Source organism: Tenrec ecaudatus, chromosome 1 (assembly GCF_050624435.1).
Source record: "Tenrec ecaudatus isolate mTenEca1 chromosome 1, mTenEca1.hap1, whole genome shotgun sequence".
Taxonomy (NCBI): domain Eukaryota; kingdom Metazoa; phylum Chordata; class Mammalia; order Afrosoricida; family Tenrecidae; genus Tenrec; species Tenrec ecaudatus.
Window position 1 is genome coordinate 317,097,276 of NC_134530.1, and position 17,873 is coordinate 317,115,148.

Here is a 17,873-nt window from a genome sequence, read left to right on the forward strand (position 1 = left end):
TAACCGCCCTTTCTCGGATAGGGTTAAGGGATCACCATCTAAGCCCGAGCTCTTACTCAGGAAAATCAGGGAAGAACCCATCCTCCATGGAAGTACCTTAGGGCGACTCATCCCACCAAAGAGAATCTTAAGGTCATGTGGGGGAAATGGGGCACTGCAGAGGGGGAACAAAGAAGGTCACAAAAGAGGAGAAGAGGGGACAAAAATAACAACATCAAATGAAGGAAATTTGCCTTTACTGGGGAGTCAGATGCAAAATATCAACCCGGAGGAGATGCACACTCGCTCCTCTATGAGCGTTTAATGCCTAACCCACAATCCGGTAAGCCACCCAAACATCACTGGGCCACATTCCAAACCCTTCTAATAGAGCTGAGTCATGGCGCTGGCTAATGCACTTAATAGTTCGGCTGCACATTGTCTGACAACTTCTTTACAGTGCTGAGGCACAGTGTCTGTCCATAACTCTTTTCACAAAGAAAAAAAAAATTTTTTTCCAGATGGCTCATCTATTTCCCCAACAGCATGTGCCACCCAGTAAGTGAAGGGCACGACATGAAGCCTGACTTTCTGAAAGAGGCTGCGGCCGGCCCATGTGCTCCTTTCGGACCATAATGGAGCCTCCTGGAGCTTGCCACCGCCCCACTTCCATGACTGAGAAACGGCCTGCCGTCGGATTCTTCGTCTGGTTCTCCCAAGCATCTACTTTTCAATTTGCCGAATGGCAGTATTTCTGAGATGTGAGCGAGAACCTGGGAGCCACCTAGGAAGCCGTCCCTTTCACCCGGGGGAGAAGGGGAAACCCGGAGAATTAAGTGACTTGCCAACAGTCCCAAGGAGCTCTCTGCTGGCCTGGGTGCAAAGGGCTGGGATTCAAACTCAGCCAGCAACTCCTTGGCAGAAAGGAAATCCTGGGACCTGCTTCCTTAAAGATCTCAGCCTAGGAAATCCTCGGAGGCCATTAGGCTGGACACTTGGGGTCACCGTGGAGTGAAATCAAGTGGAGAGACCCCACAAAACAACAACATGAGAAACTGGCTCCTCCGGTTTTCCTGGTCAAACTGAAATTCAAAGACCAGGCCCCCATCAGTGCGGAAATTAACATTACCTTTAGCGGCTGCTTTTTTATGGTAATACATTATAAATAACCCCAGGTTTCTTTTTCAAACATCTGAATTCATGCATTTTTTTTAAAAAATGGTTGGAAATGTATTGAAATCATTTCATGGGGTGGTTAAATGCAGTTAGTGTTTTTAGAACTACCTTTCCAAGCTAAGCACATGTTGAAACACACTGGACCACCCAAGTTAAAAAAAAAAAGCTTAGTTATGCCATTTCATGTTTATTTGGTTTGTTTCTAAATGTGTACTTAAGTGGCAAAGCCATAACAAGAAGAATTAATGATAATCAATACCAGACCTGAAAACATGAAGCTCTTCCTGGGTTGACAGCATCTAGCAGTCTCCAACAAATATATATGTAATATATATATATATATATATTATATGTATATTTAAAGAAATAAAGAAGTATTCTAAAATGAGAGCACTTCATCTAATGCTTTCAAATGCAGCCTGCAACTACATGTTGTATTCGGGGAAACAGAATGATAGAAGACACGAACCTCTGGCCCTGCCTCAGAAGAACATAAAGAACCCTTAGGCCCTAAGGCCTAGGAGTGGCAGAGTGGGGTGGGGGTGGGGGTGGAAAGTGAGATTTACTACCAGGAACCAACATGCCCTTCTTATGCCTTCAAAAGTACTAAAAGAGCTTTGACACATGTGTAAGGAAGATGGAATAAAATGAACGCCAAATGTTTACGCCAACTTTCTGAAAGTGACGGGCACACACCAGCAGCAAGACCCAGGAGGCCCGGGTGGGACTAAGCATGCAGAAGGGTCCTGCATCTGAGCAACCTGTTTTATTTCGGTGGCCCCGTAATGCGACACTGCTTCTGATAGAAACAGCACAGTAAATTGTGTTTAACCCTCCAGAATATACTAAAGATGAAATGAAGGAAAGACACCCGTTTCCTTCCACCTGTACCTGAAGGGGGAAAAAATGCTAGGAACGTGTGGTGGTATCCAGAAAGTGTCCAGTCTGCCAACTGCAAGGTCAGCGGTTCCAACCCACCAACTACTCCACAGGAGGAATTTGAGGCCAGATTTACCAAGCCTCGGAAACCCTGCTTAGGGTCACCATGAGTCAGAAATGATGCCATGGCAAAATGGAACCGAGAAAGAGGCAGCCCCGGTGCCAAAGGGGGTAAGCGCTCAGCTGCTAACTGAAAGGTCAAGGGTTGGAATCCGCCAGGTGCTTTTGCAGAATAAAGACGCAGCAGACTGCTCCTGTAGAGACGGCAACCCTACGACCCCTCTGGGCTGGTTCTACTCTATGCTGTAGGGCCACTGTGAGTCAGAATAAACTCAGTGACGAGTCGTTGGTTTCGTTTTAACCAAGAAACAAGAGTAGAGAGACGGAGGCGGTCGAAAGTACGGTAGGGACTTTCTAGGCTTCCTTCACCCTTAGCTAAGCTGATGGACAACCTCAGCCTTTCTCGCCTCCATCTCCTCTCCGTTCCCAAGCCCTCCCCCCTCCTTTTAATACCAGCCATCAATGGGAGACGAGAGAAACCAGGCAAAAATGCCAGCGTGCCCTTCTACCCACATCTCTCACAGGCAAGAAAGTCAAATGAGCAGCCAGTACCTGGGACCCGGGGAGCAGAGAAGGACGTGAGGAGATGCGGAGGCCAGGACCTCTGAGAGGACAAGTCCAGGAAAAGCAACCTCACCACGGCCTCAAGCTAAATGCCTCTGGCAGCCGGAGAGTGAGCTGTTCTTGCAGAAAGGGATTGGGAAATCAGGCATCCAGATTGTAAAGCAATTAAACTTAGGGAAACTTTGGCCCCTAGAAATATTCGGAAGTGGCTGCTAAGAAAGGAGACATGTCTTCTCAATCAATAGCCCAGGGCACACCATTCTGATGGGCTGTGCACAAGGCGAAGGTCCTTGGGTGCCACAAATTTGTTAGCACGGGAAGGTTGGTGGTTCAATCCCACCCACCCACCCAGCTGCAAAGTGCTTCATGGGAGCGCTTCATCTGTCTTTTCTCCTGCGGCACCTTTCTGCAGTTTCACTCGGTAGCGCCCGGGGCAGGCGTTGGCCCAGGGCAGACATCTGGACCTGTGATGCGCACACCCTAGAGGTGTCTTCTACTGATACCTCGGGGGACCCAGAACCTTATGGTGTCATCAAAAAGCAGAAGCGGGGAAATTGATGAAAGTGAAACTCGAATAAATAAACCAGGATGACAGATCAACCAGTGCTGAAGCCAAGAGATGGGTACAGAGTGAGTGGAAGGGACAGCTTCTCTGGGCATACCTCTAACGAACCAGGACACTCCCTCAAACCAGAGAGCCCCGAGGAGCGCAATGGGCAGCAGCAACTCGCCTAGGGCTCACTTCTGAGTTGCCTCCTCCAGAAACACTGGCACTGCCTGCCACGCTGTGCCCTCTAGCCTGAGACCGACGCATCGACCATCGCACACCGCCGTATCCCCTGCCAACCACCTGAGGACACTGCTCATCCTTCCTCCTTTCACCTGTCAGGTGAGTTTGATCCATCTTTCTGTAATACCGTTTGTGCCTTGCACTCAGTATTCTGGGCAAAACCCTTGGCTCCTTGAGACCATGGCAAATTATAATCAGCGTGGTATGCTAATACCCCCCGACAAAGTTAGCACTGTGGAAAGACACGCTGGAGGGCCCTTGAAGGGCCATTACTACAATGACACCCCCCCCTTTCAGGGACCCCCAACGCACATAAAGCCACCACGGACTGGCAACGGGTTTGGGTTTCTCTTCCTGTTTCTGTTCTGGTGCATGAAGCTAGCATAATTTAGGTGACAGGGGCGAATTCAGTGGGCAAGAAAAGGTCACGTGTCCTCATAGCTGCACTGTGGACCCCTCAGTCTCATGGATTTTCTTGATACAATTCTTCGAGGCAGAACATAAGCCAACTTCATAAAGTTCCTGGGACAATCCTGATACCTTTTTGTGCCATTTCTCCATGAATCGGGGGAGTCCCTGCGACTTGACAGAGTGACCGGAATCAGGGGAGTCCCTGCGACTTGACAGAGTGACCGGCCCATCGCCACATGGGACGGAGTCACCGAAGTTCACAGACATTGGGAAGGAGCTGGGATTTATCTTATTATACTTCCGGCCTGGAGTCGCTGGGTCTTGCAGACAATTAATGTACGGCAACCGTTAATCTGAAGTTCAAATCCACCCAGAGGCACCTGGGAAGACGGGCCTGGTGACCTACTTCCAGAAACTCAGGCCTTGAAAAACCCCTCGGAGCACAGTTATCCTGGGCTGGGAACCAGAATGACCAGGAGGGCCAATGGTGAGTCCTGGCCTTAAATGGTGGCAATCCCTCAACAACCCACAGCATGTGATTGCCCGATGCAAATTCAGTTGCTGCTTAGAGCAACATAGGAGACAGCACTTTGAAGCGCAAAGTCAAATCAGTAGAGAAAGTCCTAGCCAGGAGAGTCCACATTGCTCAGAGCTGGAGCCACAGGGCACTGACCTTCATCCTCCAGCTGGGAGTTCACCTAACCAATGCTTGAAAAGCACAACTAAAGCCAATTTAAAACTATGCCCCGCATGCTCACAAGCGTAAACCGAAACCACTGCCATTGAGTGGCTTCTGACTCATGGCGACCTAATACAGAGAGCCCTAGTCTGTCAATCTAGATGGGACTAGATAGCGTCATCTTTCTCCCTCAGAGCAGTCGGTGGGCTTGAACCACCGGCCTTGTGATTAGCCGGTCAACGCTTCCCCAACGGCGCCACCAAGTCTCCTTTATCACAGGTCAAAACGAAGGCCATTTACTGAGACCCAACTCAGCGGAGCAGGTCTTTACAAGCGCCCTGCTGGGCTCCGCCCCTCCGGTCCCGCCTTTAAGAGGAAGCCGCCAGACAAGTAGAGACAAAGATGTGCAAGTGTGCAGAGGCGGCCGCAGAAGACTTTTTTTCCTGAGTGGGTTCGAATCTTCCAGGCTGCCTGTTCCAAGGCCACGCACCAGGAGGGAAGATTTCCTGCCCGTTGCGGAAGAGCTCAGGACTTCAGACTGACGTGATGACTTCATTGGGCAGCAGCCCAGGAAGGCCCGTAGGCACGTGTATTCCATAGCCTTGGGGCTCTGGCAAATCCCAGGATAATGAGGGACACCACGTGGCACGCAGGCAAAGGAATCGTGCTGCATCCAAAGGCCTAGATTCCAGGCTGGAGTCTGCAGGCTGATCCCAGGGGAAGGGGCAAATAGCTCTCTCTCCGGGACTGGATTCCCTCATCTGTAAAATAACTCACAGATGCTCTGTACGAGCCCAGAATTCTAACTGACATGGAAACTGAAACTTAAATGCACTGTCCCCAGATGGCTGGCTAGCTTGGGGAGCCCTCCAGAATGTGTTTGTTTTCAGAAGCTATACTACCCAGTTATTAGCAAAGCAGCTACCCAGAAGGGAATCTGTTCCTAAGTCCATCAACATCTTTTGAGAGGGCAGGTAAAAACTCACATGAAAACACATGGGGGTCTACAGTCACTGGCTCCCTCCTCTTCTGGGGCGAGCAGCAAGCCTTTCCCACCAATGTGGCAGTGCGCTCGAAGCAGGTGCCTCCGCGTTCACGTTTCTCTTCATCAGCTTGGACCTTCTGGCAGAGAACACCCAGTAAGATAACTTCATTCCACCTGGCAAGCCACTTAGCAGAATGACAGCCGCCCGTCTTGCGTGGTGTTGGTGCCTGTGTGTGTCTGCATGTAAGCCGGCTTCCTAACTAGGTTCTCAGTAGCTTCGGGGCAAGGAATAAGTCCATCTCTCTATTAGGAATGGCATTTAACAAGGTGACTCAATACCTGTTAAGCAATAAAAACATCCATCTCCAGGAGCCTGAGGTGGGGCCTACTGAGCTGCTCTGGTTCTTCCACTTGGAGCCCTTGCATCTTCTGAGTGGGTAAGAACGACTTCCCCAGTACCTCTCCTAGTCCTACGATCACTCTACCTAGATCCATTCAAGTATCTCCCTCAGGAAAACACAGATGGAGCAGAGATTCCTCCCGTCCGCCCTCCCTCCCTCCCTCCTTTCCCACTCCCAAGCTTCTACTTGTACGTTGTATCCCGATCCATCCCCTAGCTCTGGGGTAAGCAAACTGCTTGAAGCAACATTTTTTTTTTAATTAAGGATATTGTTCAGATAATGGCGATTTCGTTTATTTGTAAACACGGATGAATGGCTGTCGGATAATTTTTGAATTGTTGAGAGGGACAGGCTGGGTTCTTCCATCTCAAAAGTTTGCCTGCCCTCCTCCTAAATAAACCTAACCTCTCCCTGCCCGCCAGTTGATTCTGACACGCTGTGACCCTATAGGGCAGCAGAGAACTGTCCCGGTGGGTTTCTGAGACTGTAACTCTTTATGTGAATAGAAAGCCTCATCTCTCTCCCAAGGACCAGCTGCTGGTTTCAAACTCCTGACCTTGCAGTTAGCAGCCTAATGGGTAACCCATTATGCCCACCAGGACTCTCTCCATAATCCACGTCAAGTAGATTCTGACTCATAACAACCCCCTGTGTTTCAGAGTAGAACTGTCCCCAGCAGGGTTTTTGGAGGTCTGTGATCAAGTCACAGAGAGATCAGAAAGCCAGGCCTTTCTTCTGAGGCACAAGGGGGGTGGATTCAAACTGCTAAACTTCTCGTTAGTAGCCAAGTGCTTGACCATCTGAGCCACCGAAGGATTCCTTGTCCACTGGGCCCTCGCCCAGGGCCCAGACCAGCGTAAGACAGAAACAGTACGAGAACCACCGCAGGTACTCCCCCACCTCCAAGTACTCAATCTGTAAAACCTGCCGTAAATTGAACTGCTCCTGGCAGACCCAACGCAAATGGACAGCACGCCAAGAGGACAGCCCCAACTTAGCAATCAGCCACAGAGAGGGTGATTCTGTATCCAAGAGGATCCACTGGCTTTGTCAAGACTCAGAAAATCCACTCTATGGAAAATTGGGCTTGGGCTGGAGAACACTTGGTCCTGAGAAAGAACCATTACTGGGCACGTGCGCAGGAGAATCACCTCCTCTCGTCATGGACTCTCTCAACTGGAAGCAACTCCCCCCTACTCCCTCACCAGCCTCATTTCCACTGTCAGCTCCCAAGACTAACTGCCCATCAGCCACATTTTCCTCCACGAAGCTAATTCCTAATAGCATTTCGTGCCCTGGGAGTGCTCAGCTCCCCAAACTTAACAGGGGCAGGAGACAACTCATTTCTCTGAGATTTAACAACTGGGAGTGGGATGCTTGAATTACAGACTCTTTGTACCTCAAACCACAATCCTCCTTTAAAATCTTGACAGTAACAGGGTTTGGGTTTGTTTTTTGTTTTTTTAAGACGGGGGAAAAAAAAGCGTTGAGTGCATTCTGGCTCCTGGTGGCCCTGGAGGAGAGAGAGGAGAGACACGCTGTAAGCCTCTGGCGGAGTCTGCTGTCTTTCTGTAAGGAGGAGCCACAGTGCAGTGCCTGCAGCCGCCCGCGGGGACAGCAGTTCAAGCCCACCAGGTGCGCTGAGAGAAGGCAGTGAGGGAGACTGCTGGCAATAGGCGTTGCATCCGTGGAAACCCTGTGCAGCGTTTCTAGTCTGTCCCTGTTGGCACATCAGCCTTTGGGGCAGTCCCAACTCACATCGACCTCACGTACAAGAGAAGGCAGCTGCGCAGTGCTGCATCACCCTCACGACGGCTGCTCTGTTTGGGCCTGTTGCGGTAGCCATTGTGTACGTCCAGAGCCTTGGTGGCAAGCCTCTTTTTCTAGGACCTTCCAGCAATAACTCCATACGGTTGGCATATTCTTTCTGTTTTCCTTTCCTCCCTTTCCTTCTTAAATCTTTATAACAGCAAGCTGCCTCATCGTTCTCGCAGGGAGCAGCCGGTAGGTTTGAACAATTGACCTTTCCGTTGGCAGCCGAGCACGTTAGCCGTTGTACCACCAGTGTGCCTATCAGGAAAAGATACCCGTAAAAGATAAAACTGATGGTCTGATGGTGCTTGCGTCCACTTCCCAATTCCTGCATTGTCTGCCTCCCTGGAAAACCACAGCGGGCCATTTGTACCCATTCTTCCCGGGAAGGAGCAGCTTGTCTGTAAAATGCTCTGTTGGCATGGGATCATTACAGAATGCTTGCGGGTTGCCTTTAAGCAAATAATGAGCGCAGCAGTCCTTTCAGCTCAATAATTATGCACATCTCTCTGGGTTATATTGTCTATTAGCTTATTACTGATGTGTCTCCAGGATGTGCCCTGTACACAATTGCCCATGAAAATGCCAGCCTTAGGACGAAACCACTCCTTATCCTTGTACTAAGACTCTTCAACGATGGTAATTCATGGAAGCAAAGTTCTAGTGGCTTGAATCCTTTCGACAGCAGCATATTATACACCAGGCCAAGAAGGGCTTGAACGACATACAATCAAACCCATGAACTCTCATCACGTAATAACATTTCTGGGATGAATGTGGACAGAGGGTGAGAATCTGATCTCATAATGATCTATGGAGAGAAGATCTGGTATAACTGGTTTAGCCAGTGCTCTCAACTTGATGCATAATTAACACAATTAAGATCTTTTCCTCCTTTCTGAGCTACTACTTTTAACTCCCTTTCAAACTTTTCAGATCGTGGTGAGATTTCATTAGTGTGGGGTCAATTTTGGTGATTGAACCTTGAGGTCATTTTTAAGTTTAATGTCTCCCTCCTCGTTTTTCGAGAGCCCTTGTAAGGTTTACCGAAAAAGAAAAAAAAATTCTAAATGCTCAGAAAGTACGGAGTGTTCTCACAGACGCGCTCCCCCTATTTCTCCGATGATTCATATCGAGATCTTGCATGCGTGTAAAGCATTAGATACAGCTAATGAACCAATGCTGATACATTATCATTAACCAAGGTCTCCATTTACATGATGACCTGCACATTGTGTTGGACGGCTCCGTGGGTTTGGGCAGACGCATTAGGTCCCATGTCTTCCAACACAGTGTCATACGGAGCAGCTTCATGGCCCCAAAGATGTTCCTTGTTCCATTCTTTCACCCCTTGCCTACTCCCCAAGAGACCCTGGTAACCGGCAGTCTTTTCACTGGCCTCTGTAGTCTTGCCTTTTCTAGAATGCCAGATAGCTGACACAGCACGAAGTAGCTGTTTCAGACCTTCTTCTTGCAATTGCCACCAATTAATACCCCGGTCTTGAATTCAGTTTATGGGTTTTACGCAAGCCCATACCCAACAGGGGAATAAGCATTGACTTGGACCCTAAAAAGAAGCCGTTCAAACCCACCAGCCACTCCTGGGGAGAAAGATGAGGTTTTCTGTTCCCATAAAGATTTAAAGACTCAGAAACCCAGGGGGGTGTACTCTGCCCATAGGGCCGCTGTGAGTCAGAATTACCCCATGGCGCGGAGGCATGGTTGAGTTCTAAATAGGGCAGGTTGAGACCTACTGCTGTCCTCAGCCCCCTGCTAGGCGCCAGGTCATCTGCCTTACCTCCGGAGCAGGTGGGAAGTGGAAAGAAAACATCTCCGGCATGACGGGCCACGATTGCTTCTCTGGCTGATCAGGCTGTGTGAGTTCTACCCAGGGCTCTCTAGAGCCTCCTCATTGCCAGGCCATGGTCCTGCAAATCTGGGAAATAGGGAGTCCAGCAGGTGCTGACACCCCGATGTTCATGGCAGCACGACTCACATGAGTCACCAAATGGGCCTAACAATAGGTGACGAGATAAGGTAAAGTCACACCCTATAACTGAAAAGACCTCAGCCATCAGAAAAAGGGAACTTACAACGCACAGGTGAGTGGACTCTGGGAGCAACATGCCTACTGAAGCAGACCAAACTGCCACATCCACTGCCACGAAGTCGATGCTGACTTACAGAGACCTGATAAAATGGGGTCGAACTGCCCTGCGGAGTTTCCAAGGCGGTAAAGCCTCATCATTCTTCCTGGCAGTGGCTGGTGGTTTCAAACTGCTGACTTTACAGTTAGCAGCCCAATGTGTCACTACACTAAGTCACACATAAAAGGACAAGTGACCCCACTCTGAACTCTCTAGGCCTGTCCAGTGCAGGGAGCTAGGTACTAGGGGTCGCCGGGGCCCAGCCAGAGGGGGAATATGCTATTGCTTAAGTATGGAGCACTGAATTATTGGAGCCATTTCTGGAAAACGTTTAGGAATAAGTCAATACTCACGGCCATCAATTCGATGCCGACTCATAATGATCCTGTAGGATGGGGTGGAATGGCCTCTGTGACCTTCCAAGAATGAAACCATTTAGGAGCGTAGAAAGGCCTGCCTTTCTCAAGGGGAGCGGCTGGTGGTTTCAAACTGCTGACCTTGCACTTAGCAGCCCAACGTGTAACCATGAGTGGTGACGATTACACGATATGGTAACTGTAACACTAATACACTGAGAACGTAAAACATGCAATAAAATGGTTAGAACAGCAAAGTTTTGGTATGCTTTCCTAAAATAGAATGAATATATATGTGTGTGTAAACACATACACATATATACATATGTAAATATATATTTGCTGTATATATTCAGTAACCCTAACTGAGTACCTATAGTGTATATATTAACTCTATGTAAATCCACTAAAGGCACTCAATTAGATTTACTGAAAAGATAAAATAAACAGCTTGTACTTTATATGAAAGGCCTAAAGGAAAGTAAAAGAATGTATTTAATTAAGTGAGATAGTTATCATTTAGGTGGAAACTAAATAAACCTGGCTGGTGTTCTTCTGTTTCTCTTCTAGATAGTACAACAGATCACTTACTTTATGTTAATTGAAACCAAGATCTTTAAAAAAAATCAATGCACTCTAGTTTTCTAGGATTCCAACAGTGGGAGATATAGATAGACAATAGGTGGACAGGCAGATTAGATAGATGGTCACCTCCATCAAAGCAGTTGCAACATTATCTAGAGTTTCCAAGGCTATCTATCATTCCAAGGGCAGACAGCCTCAACTTTCTCCCACAGTGCGGCTGGTGGGTTTGAACTGCAGACCTTGCAGTTAGCAGCCCAGTAGCCAACCCATACGACCACCCAGGGTTCGTTAAGTATAGATGAAGGCAAACCTCTACATCTACAGATAGTTCTTTAAGTCAGTACACTAAATATTTCAGAACTACTAAAATGAAACCTCTACCAGTGACACCACGTATGATAAATGTTGATTTATGACAATATGTAATCACATGCCACCTCCCACTATTATACTTACTTCAGAAAGATGACAATCAACCTCTAATGGACTTCACACAGTTACCAAGTATTACACTTAGGACTCAAACCCAGGGTTTCACAATTAAAATCCTATAGTTTGTTTTTCTTAATTCATAATTTCAGATGAATAATTCTCCCCTGACATGAAGCACATTGCCTTGGACAGCAGTCACTCATTTTGCAACTTGCAGATTTCTTAGATATCCTTCTTTACCTCCTGTGCTTTCCCCAACAGCCCCATGAAGAAGAGAGATCAGAACTCTACTTGAAAACGTGAGGCCATGGGAGCTTAAGAAGATTAGCTTACCTGGCAGAAGGGGTACTTGAAGACAGGGCAGTAACTAGTATAGCGAATGTTCATCCTCATGGTCAACAGAGCTCTCATTTTATAAAGTGATTACGAAGCATCCATGTGGCTTCTCCTCAGGGATGTTGCAGGAAGTGAGCCTTGCCAGCTGAAGCAGGGGACTGGCTAAGGCAGCTGCACCTTGGTCTGACCATCACAAAGCAAGAGACCCGAGAACTAGAAAGGCAAGGCTCACTGAGCCATTTATCCCTCCACCCTTCAATTAACCCCACATGTGTTTATCGGCCAGCATGGCACAATAAACTAACTACCTCACAAGGGAAGGAAGGAATAATGTGTTGGACTCAGTTTGACTCCTGAAAGTTCATGATGCTGACAGTGAAGGGGAGAACTCCACTATCATGCTCTGTGTCCGTGAGCAGGGAGGAATGGGAGCGAGGAGATGAGGCAGGGACAGCTGGTGACCAGCAAGATATCGAAACACAACACAAGCCACCAACTGGAAAAGAACACCTTGAAGCCCCCCCCCCCCATAGGATTCTGTTTAAGGAGGCTTGACAAAGTTCAAGAAAAACGGAGTTAAAAAGGTAATGGGTTTTTCCAAGGAACTTCTCAAAGCTTCTTTTTCTATCTGGCAGAAAATGAAATGACACTTGGCCTGGAGCTGCCTGCCACAGGGAGTGGCAAGCTGAAGAGACCTTCCTAGACAGGAGCTCAACAGTACACCCACCTGCTGGCCACAGGATGGCCCTGGGCGGAGCAGACATCAGGGGCACTCTGTGGGTGGGCGGAGGCCACACACAGTGCTGGGCTGGAGGCCAGGACCTGCCTGGAGACTGAGGATTGGAACTGGAATTGATACACTGACACTCCGTGGCTTTGACTTCAAAGTCTCCCACCACCGCTGCTCCCACTTGCAGATACATCTCTTAAGTGCCTTTCCATTTTCAAAGGAAAGATAGGAGCATGTTGCTGATCTCCTCCTCAGCTGCATAATGTCTGGCTGCAGGCCTCCCACAGTGGACAAGTGAGTTTGCAGGAGTCTAAGGAAACTGCCCACACACCTCCCGAGATGAGGTGTCCACGAGGAAATGCCTGCGGCGTGGCCTTCCGCACCAAGGTGTGGCAGGCTTCGTGAGCCTTTGTCAAGCCCTTCTGGAGATCCCCTTTGTGATGTGTCCCAAAGGATTCTCAGAAGCACGATTGTGAGGATGACTAAGACAAAACCGAAACATCTAGCCAATCCCAGGACCACTCCCCTGACGACATATTAGCGACCCGTTGGGCTGAGATCCGCTAGGTCAGCAGTTTGAAACCAGCACCCTCTCCTCAGGAGAAAGATGGACCTTTCTACATCCATAAGGAGGAACAGTCATACAAGCTCCCAATAAAATGATTTAGAAAAAAGGAAAAAGAGTGACAGTCTCAGAAACCCACAGGGGCATTTCTGCCCTGTCCTACAGGCTTGCTAAGCGTCAGGACAGAATGGATGGCAGTGAGTTTGGTTTGGGGGAGTCAATTCCAGCTCATGGTGACCCCTTGTGAGTCAGAGTAGAGCCGCACGCCACAGGGCTCCCAAAGGCTAATTCTTCCGAAGTAGATTGCTAGGTGTTTCTTCCAAGGCACCTCATTGTTTCACGTTTTATTGGCATGGAATTCACATACCATACAGTTCCGTGGTTTCAATATATTGTAAAAAGTCTTGCAGCCATTACCACATCGATTTCAGAACATTTTCTCCATTCTTGTACCCATCCACAGCAGCTTCCCATTTCCCCCATCCTCCATTGTCATAACCCTAAGCGACGACTAATCTACTACTATCTCTAAAGATTTATCTATCCCAAATGTCATACTAAGTAAATGAAACAGAAACCTCAGGTTGGACGTTAGCTGGAAAGCTGCCGGTTAGCAGCTCCACTTTTGAGACACGATCAGCGTCTGGGGACTCCAGTAAAAAGATTGCTACTGTCCTCACGTGCATTCCGACTCATCGCCACTCCATAGGGCCGTGGGTTCCCAGGTTGTTCCCTAAATCTTTATGATATCAGACTTTCTTGCCTTTCTCCCAAGGAGAAGCTAGCGTGTTCAAACCATTGACTCGTCAGATGGAAGCCCAAACTTTAAACTACTACTTCACTAGGACTTCTTCTTAAGAAAATAAAGGAAATCCAGATTCCTCACAAATGGACTGCCTTGTTATCCAGCATTTTGCAGGCAAAAGAGAAAACTCTACTATCTATTTTGCACATCAAGGAAAGTCTAACAGTGGTGCGCACTGAGGTGCTTGGGAAAAGCTATGCTGGTTGTGAGGGCAAGGCTCTGTGTCCACTTGGCTGAGCCGTGATGCTCTGGTTTATCAGTCTTGCAATGGTGTAAATCTGACAGTCGTGTAACGATGTAATCATCCTCCACTTTGTTGATCCGATGTGCTCGACCTCATTTTTGCATGGCGCTAATTTTCAAATAATGTACGGGTCATTGAAATTTACTCATATGGCTGCATGAGGAGTGGTGCACTCTGTAAACACGCAGCCCATGAGGAGCAACGTCGTTCGTGGTAAGTAATATACTTAAGAACGTAGAACGCAGCCTGGTGTTGTTTTTCTTATCCTGTGTATCCACAAGAAAGTAAAACACACAAATCAAAAAAATGCTTTGGGCTTAAAAAACAAATATGGAAAAAGTGCCATACTCTTACAAGTCCCCTACTATGTTTGTACATGCTGCAGGTCAGGCACTGCGATATTAATGTTCCAGTTCAATATGCTCAAGTCACAGTAAGTCAGGTATTATTATGCCCATTCCCCGCACAAAGAAACGGAAGCCCAAAGAGGTGAAATAATGTGCCCCGGGTTGACCTCAGGTGAAACGCCTGCTCCACCACACCAGTAGTAAATGCCTCACAAAAGAAACAGTAAATGGCTGCTTTGTCAGGTAACTAGCACTTCTGCAATCTACTTGGTACTTCAAAGGACCAAGCCCTTTGAAGGGAGTACATTAGTACAATGTACACAATTTCAACAGGAATTTGGAGAACAGGGAAAGACACAACATGTAATTAAGGAATTAGAATATAGTGCATTTGTGAGGAAATACAAAGGGAACTAAATATAGACAGCTTAAGGATACGTTTAAGGGACTAATTAACAATAGTCTTCAAGCACACAAAGTATGATGGTAACTAGTTGTTGTCAGTCTTCTGCTGGAAGGAAATAAGGAGAGGCAGGTTTATGTCGCACCTTGGAAGTTCACAGGTATGGGTTTAAAACTCTGGGATATGACAATGCTGGGGTTGAGCATCCTGTCAAAGCAGATTCCCTGTGGCCATCCACAACGGATCTCAATTCTATGGCCCACCAGGTGACTGTGGAAAAGCCAGGTAAGTTATTTTGTTACACGCTTGTTAGCTCTACGAAGATGTTGAACTAGACAGCCTCATTGACCTCACCACTCACTGTCCCTCGACCTGTGTGTATGTGGAGGGTAGGGGGGTTGGAGGAATTTTTACGATTCCTTCTAATTTTATCTTCCTATTACTGTGGGTGAGCAGATGAAACAAAGGCAAAGAAATCCTGTTTACATAGTTAATGCATGGCATTTCCCCAAGGAGACCTGTCTGAAAAGAGACATGCAACTTGCCTTGTTAGTTCAGCATGACAGTCCAGCACTGGGCTCTAACCAAATTGCTGTTGCCGCAAACCCAACAGACCCTTCAGGAAAACGCTCGGCAATGGGTCTGGCACTGATACTCTGTCACACGGGGTCACTGGAGGTCAGAGTCAACTCAATGGCATCCAAAAACAACCACACGCTTTTATTTTTGTCTCTGCATTCTCCTTTTTATATTAATATTGAGAAAGTGAAGAGGAAAAGTTGGCTCTCATCTCTAGGTGCCCATTTATAGAGCACAGTGGTTTGTACAACAAGACACCACTCCAATCAAATCTAAGAGAGAGGCTCAACACTTCATGGGAAATTCCATTATTCTTTCATTCCATTTTCCCATGAACCTTGGAAGCCCCTCCTGCCCCCACACTGAGCATGTCGCTCATCTACAGCCCTGCCAAAGCTTTCACTCACTACCTTGTGCTAATGTTCCTTTACATAATATTTGTTTTCCAACGTTTTACAGCCAAAGTATGCCGAGGAGTCTCTGCCCCCCAGCAGGATCTGAGCATTCAACAAAGTAAAAGCCAAAAGTATCTACGGGGAGCATAGGAAAGGAACAAGTGCTCTGTCCAAACTGTTACCTTTCCAGGTTGCTGCTAAGTGCCCTCAAATTGATTCTGATGCAAACAACCCCGTGTAAGACAGAGCTGCCCAGAGCTGCCCCACCCTACTGCTCACTGCCTTTGTGGAGTCCACGGTTGCAGCCAACCACCTCGAGTCCTCCTCTTTGACCCACTGCTTTTCCAAGAATGACTTCCTTCTTCAAGTACGGGTCCCTGCTGATAACAAATTCCTACCCCTACTCCCACCCCACTCCTTCTAGAGCGGATTCCAGGGGTGCTTCTTCCAAAATTGGTTTCTTCTGTCCACAAACCAAAATCACCGCCAAGAAGTCCATTTCACCTTGTAGCAACCCTATCTGTACACGGTTTGTAAGATGATCAATCTCTGTGGAAGGAGACGTCTGCATCTATCTCTCTAGGAGCAGCTGGTGGGAGATGAACCATTGCTTTTGTGGTAGCAACTCCCAGTCTTGCCCATTCTTTGCCATGTCTGAGCCCATCATTACCACCAAAATGTTGGTAGATCTTGCTGAGAGTCTCCTCATTTTCATTGCCCTTCCACTTTGGGAGCCATTCTGTCCTTCTCCAGGGACTGTCTTCTCCATGACCAAAGGTGTGAGATGAAGTCTCAGCATGCTCACGTCTAAGGAGCATGCTGTCTGCTCTTCTCCCAAGACATAAATTAGTTCTTTTGACAGTCCATGGGACTTTCATTATCCTTCTTAGGTTTTCCTTGTTCAAGGTCCAATGTTCCCATGCATGGGAAGCAGTCAAGAATACTATGACTTAAGTCGGGCACACCTTCATTCTCAAAGTGGCATCCTTGATCTTCAGCCCTGACACAGCAGATGTGCCCAATGCGTGTGTCATTTGATTTCCAGACGGCTGCTTCCATGAGCAAACACTATGCCTCCCACTAAAATGACAGCTTGGTCCCTGCTCATCTTTTCTCTGTGTTCTCATCAGGTTACCTACCAGTCCAGTTGTGGAGATTTTTGTTTTCTTTCCATGGAGTTGTAATCCCTACAGAAGTCTGTAATCCTTGATCATCATCAGCAAGGGCTCCAAGTCCTCCTCCCTTTCAGCATCAAAGGTGGTGTCACGGGCGTATCTTTCATATACTTACTGTAAATGAGCTTTCTGCAAAGAGATCACACACAAGTGAGAGGAGAGGAAATCAAGCTATTATGTGGTTAAAATGGCAGGGATGAATGATCAGATTTCTTAGAAACTAAAGACATAAGCATTCTGAAGCCAAACTTTTTTTTGTGTGTGCAGATCTCTGGCCCTTCCATTTCATGCAAGACAGATATGAAGAAGATGGGCCCACTCATATGAAATATCTAAAATAGGAAAATGTGCAAAGGCATACATACATTCTTGGTTACCAAAGGTGAGAAATGAGGGGAGAGAGGGAGCCACTGCTTAGGGACACTGAGTATCTCTTAGGGTGACAGAAATTTTAGACATGTCTAGTGGCGATGTTGTCATATGACAAACGTAATGAAACAACATCCCTGAAGAATCCACCTTAAAAAATGTAGAAACAGCAACTATTGTGTTTTATATATATATATATATATATATATTCTACAGAAGCAGAAAACTTGTAAACATTTGATGAAATATTACTTAAAAGAAAGGTTGGAGCTTATTTGGCAAAGACCTGCTAAACCATAAATCCAAAGGGGGAGGTGTGGCTCCCCCAACCCCCTACAGACAGAGCCCTGGGATGGTTTGCAGGAAGGTGGAGTGGCAGTAGGGTTAATGGCGGTAATAGTCACAAGACAGGGGTCTCCAAACTGTGGCAGGCCCACGGAAGTCTGAGGTTTTCAGTTTCCAAACAACTGTCAGGAAATACGCAGTATTGGTGAAGAATGGACAAGGAAGAGGAACAAGATGATTCCAAGAATATCACTGCTTTTGCACACTCTCCAGCTTGTTTGGGAGCTGGGAGTCCATCTCCCTGCCCGATCCCCTGGTGTTGCT

At 47.4% G+C, this 17,873-nt stretch overlaps 1 long non-coding RNA gene across 12 annotated transcripts in view; it reads right to left on the reverse strand.

Moving 5' to 3' along the window:
* The window catches only part of LOC142428465 (uncharacterized), a 460,410-nt gene that overhangs the window by 233,870 nt on the left and 208,667 nt on the right, over nt 1-17,873 (reverse strand). Inside the window, exon 4 of one of the 12 annotated variants that reach the window (XR_012780395.1) lies at nt 16,860-17,024. The exons of the other annotated variants lie outside the window; for them this stretch is intronic. This is a non-coding gene — a long non-coding RNA (uncharacterized LOC142428465). The remainder of the gene's footprint in view (nt 1-16,859; nt 17,025-17,873) is intronic. 12 annotated transcript variants of the gene reach the window in all.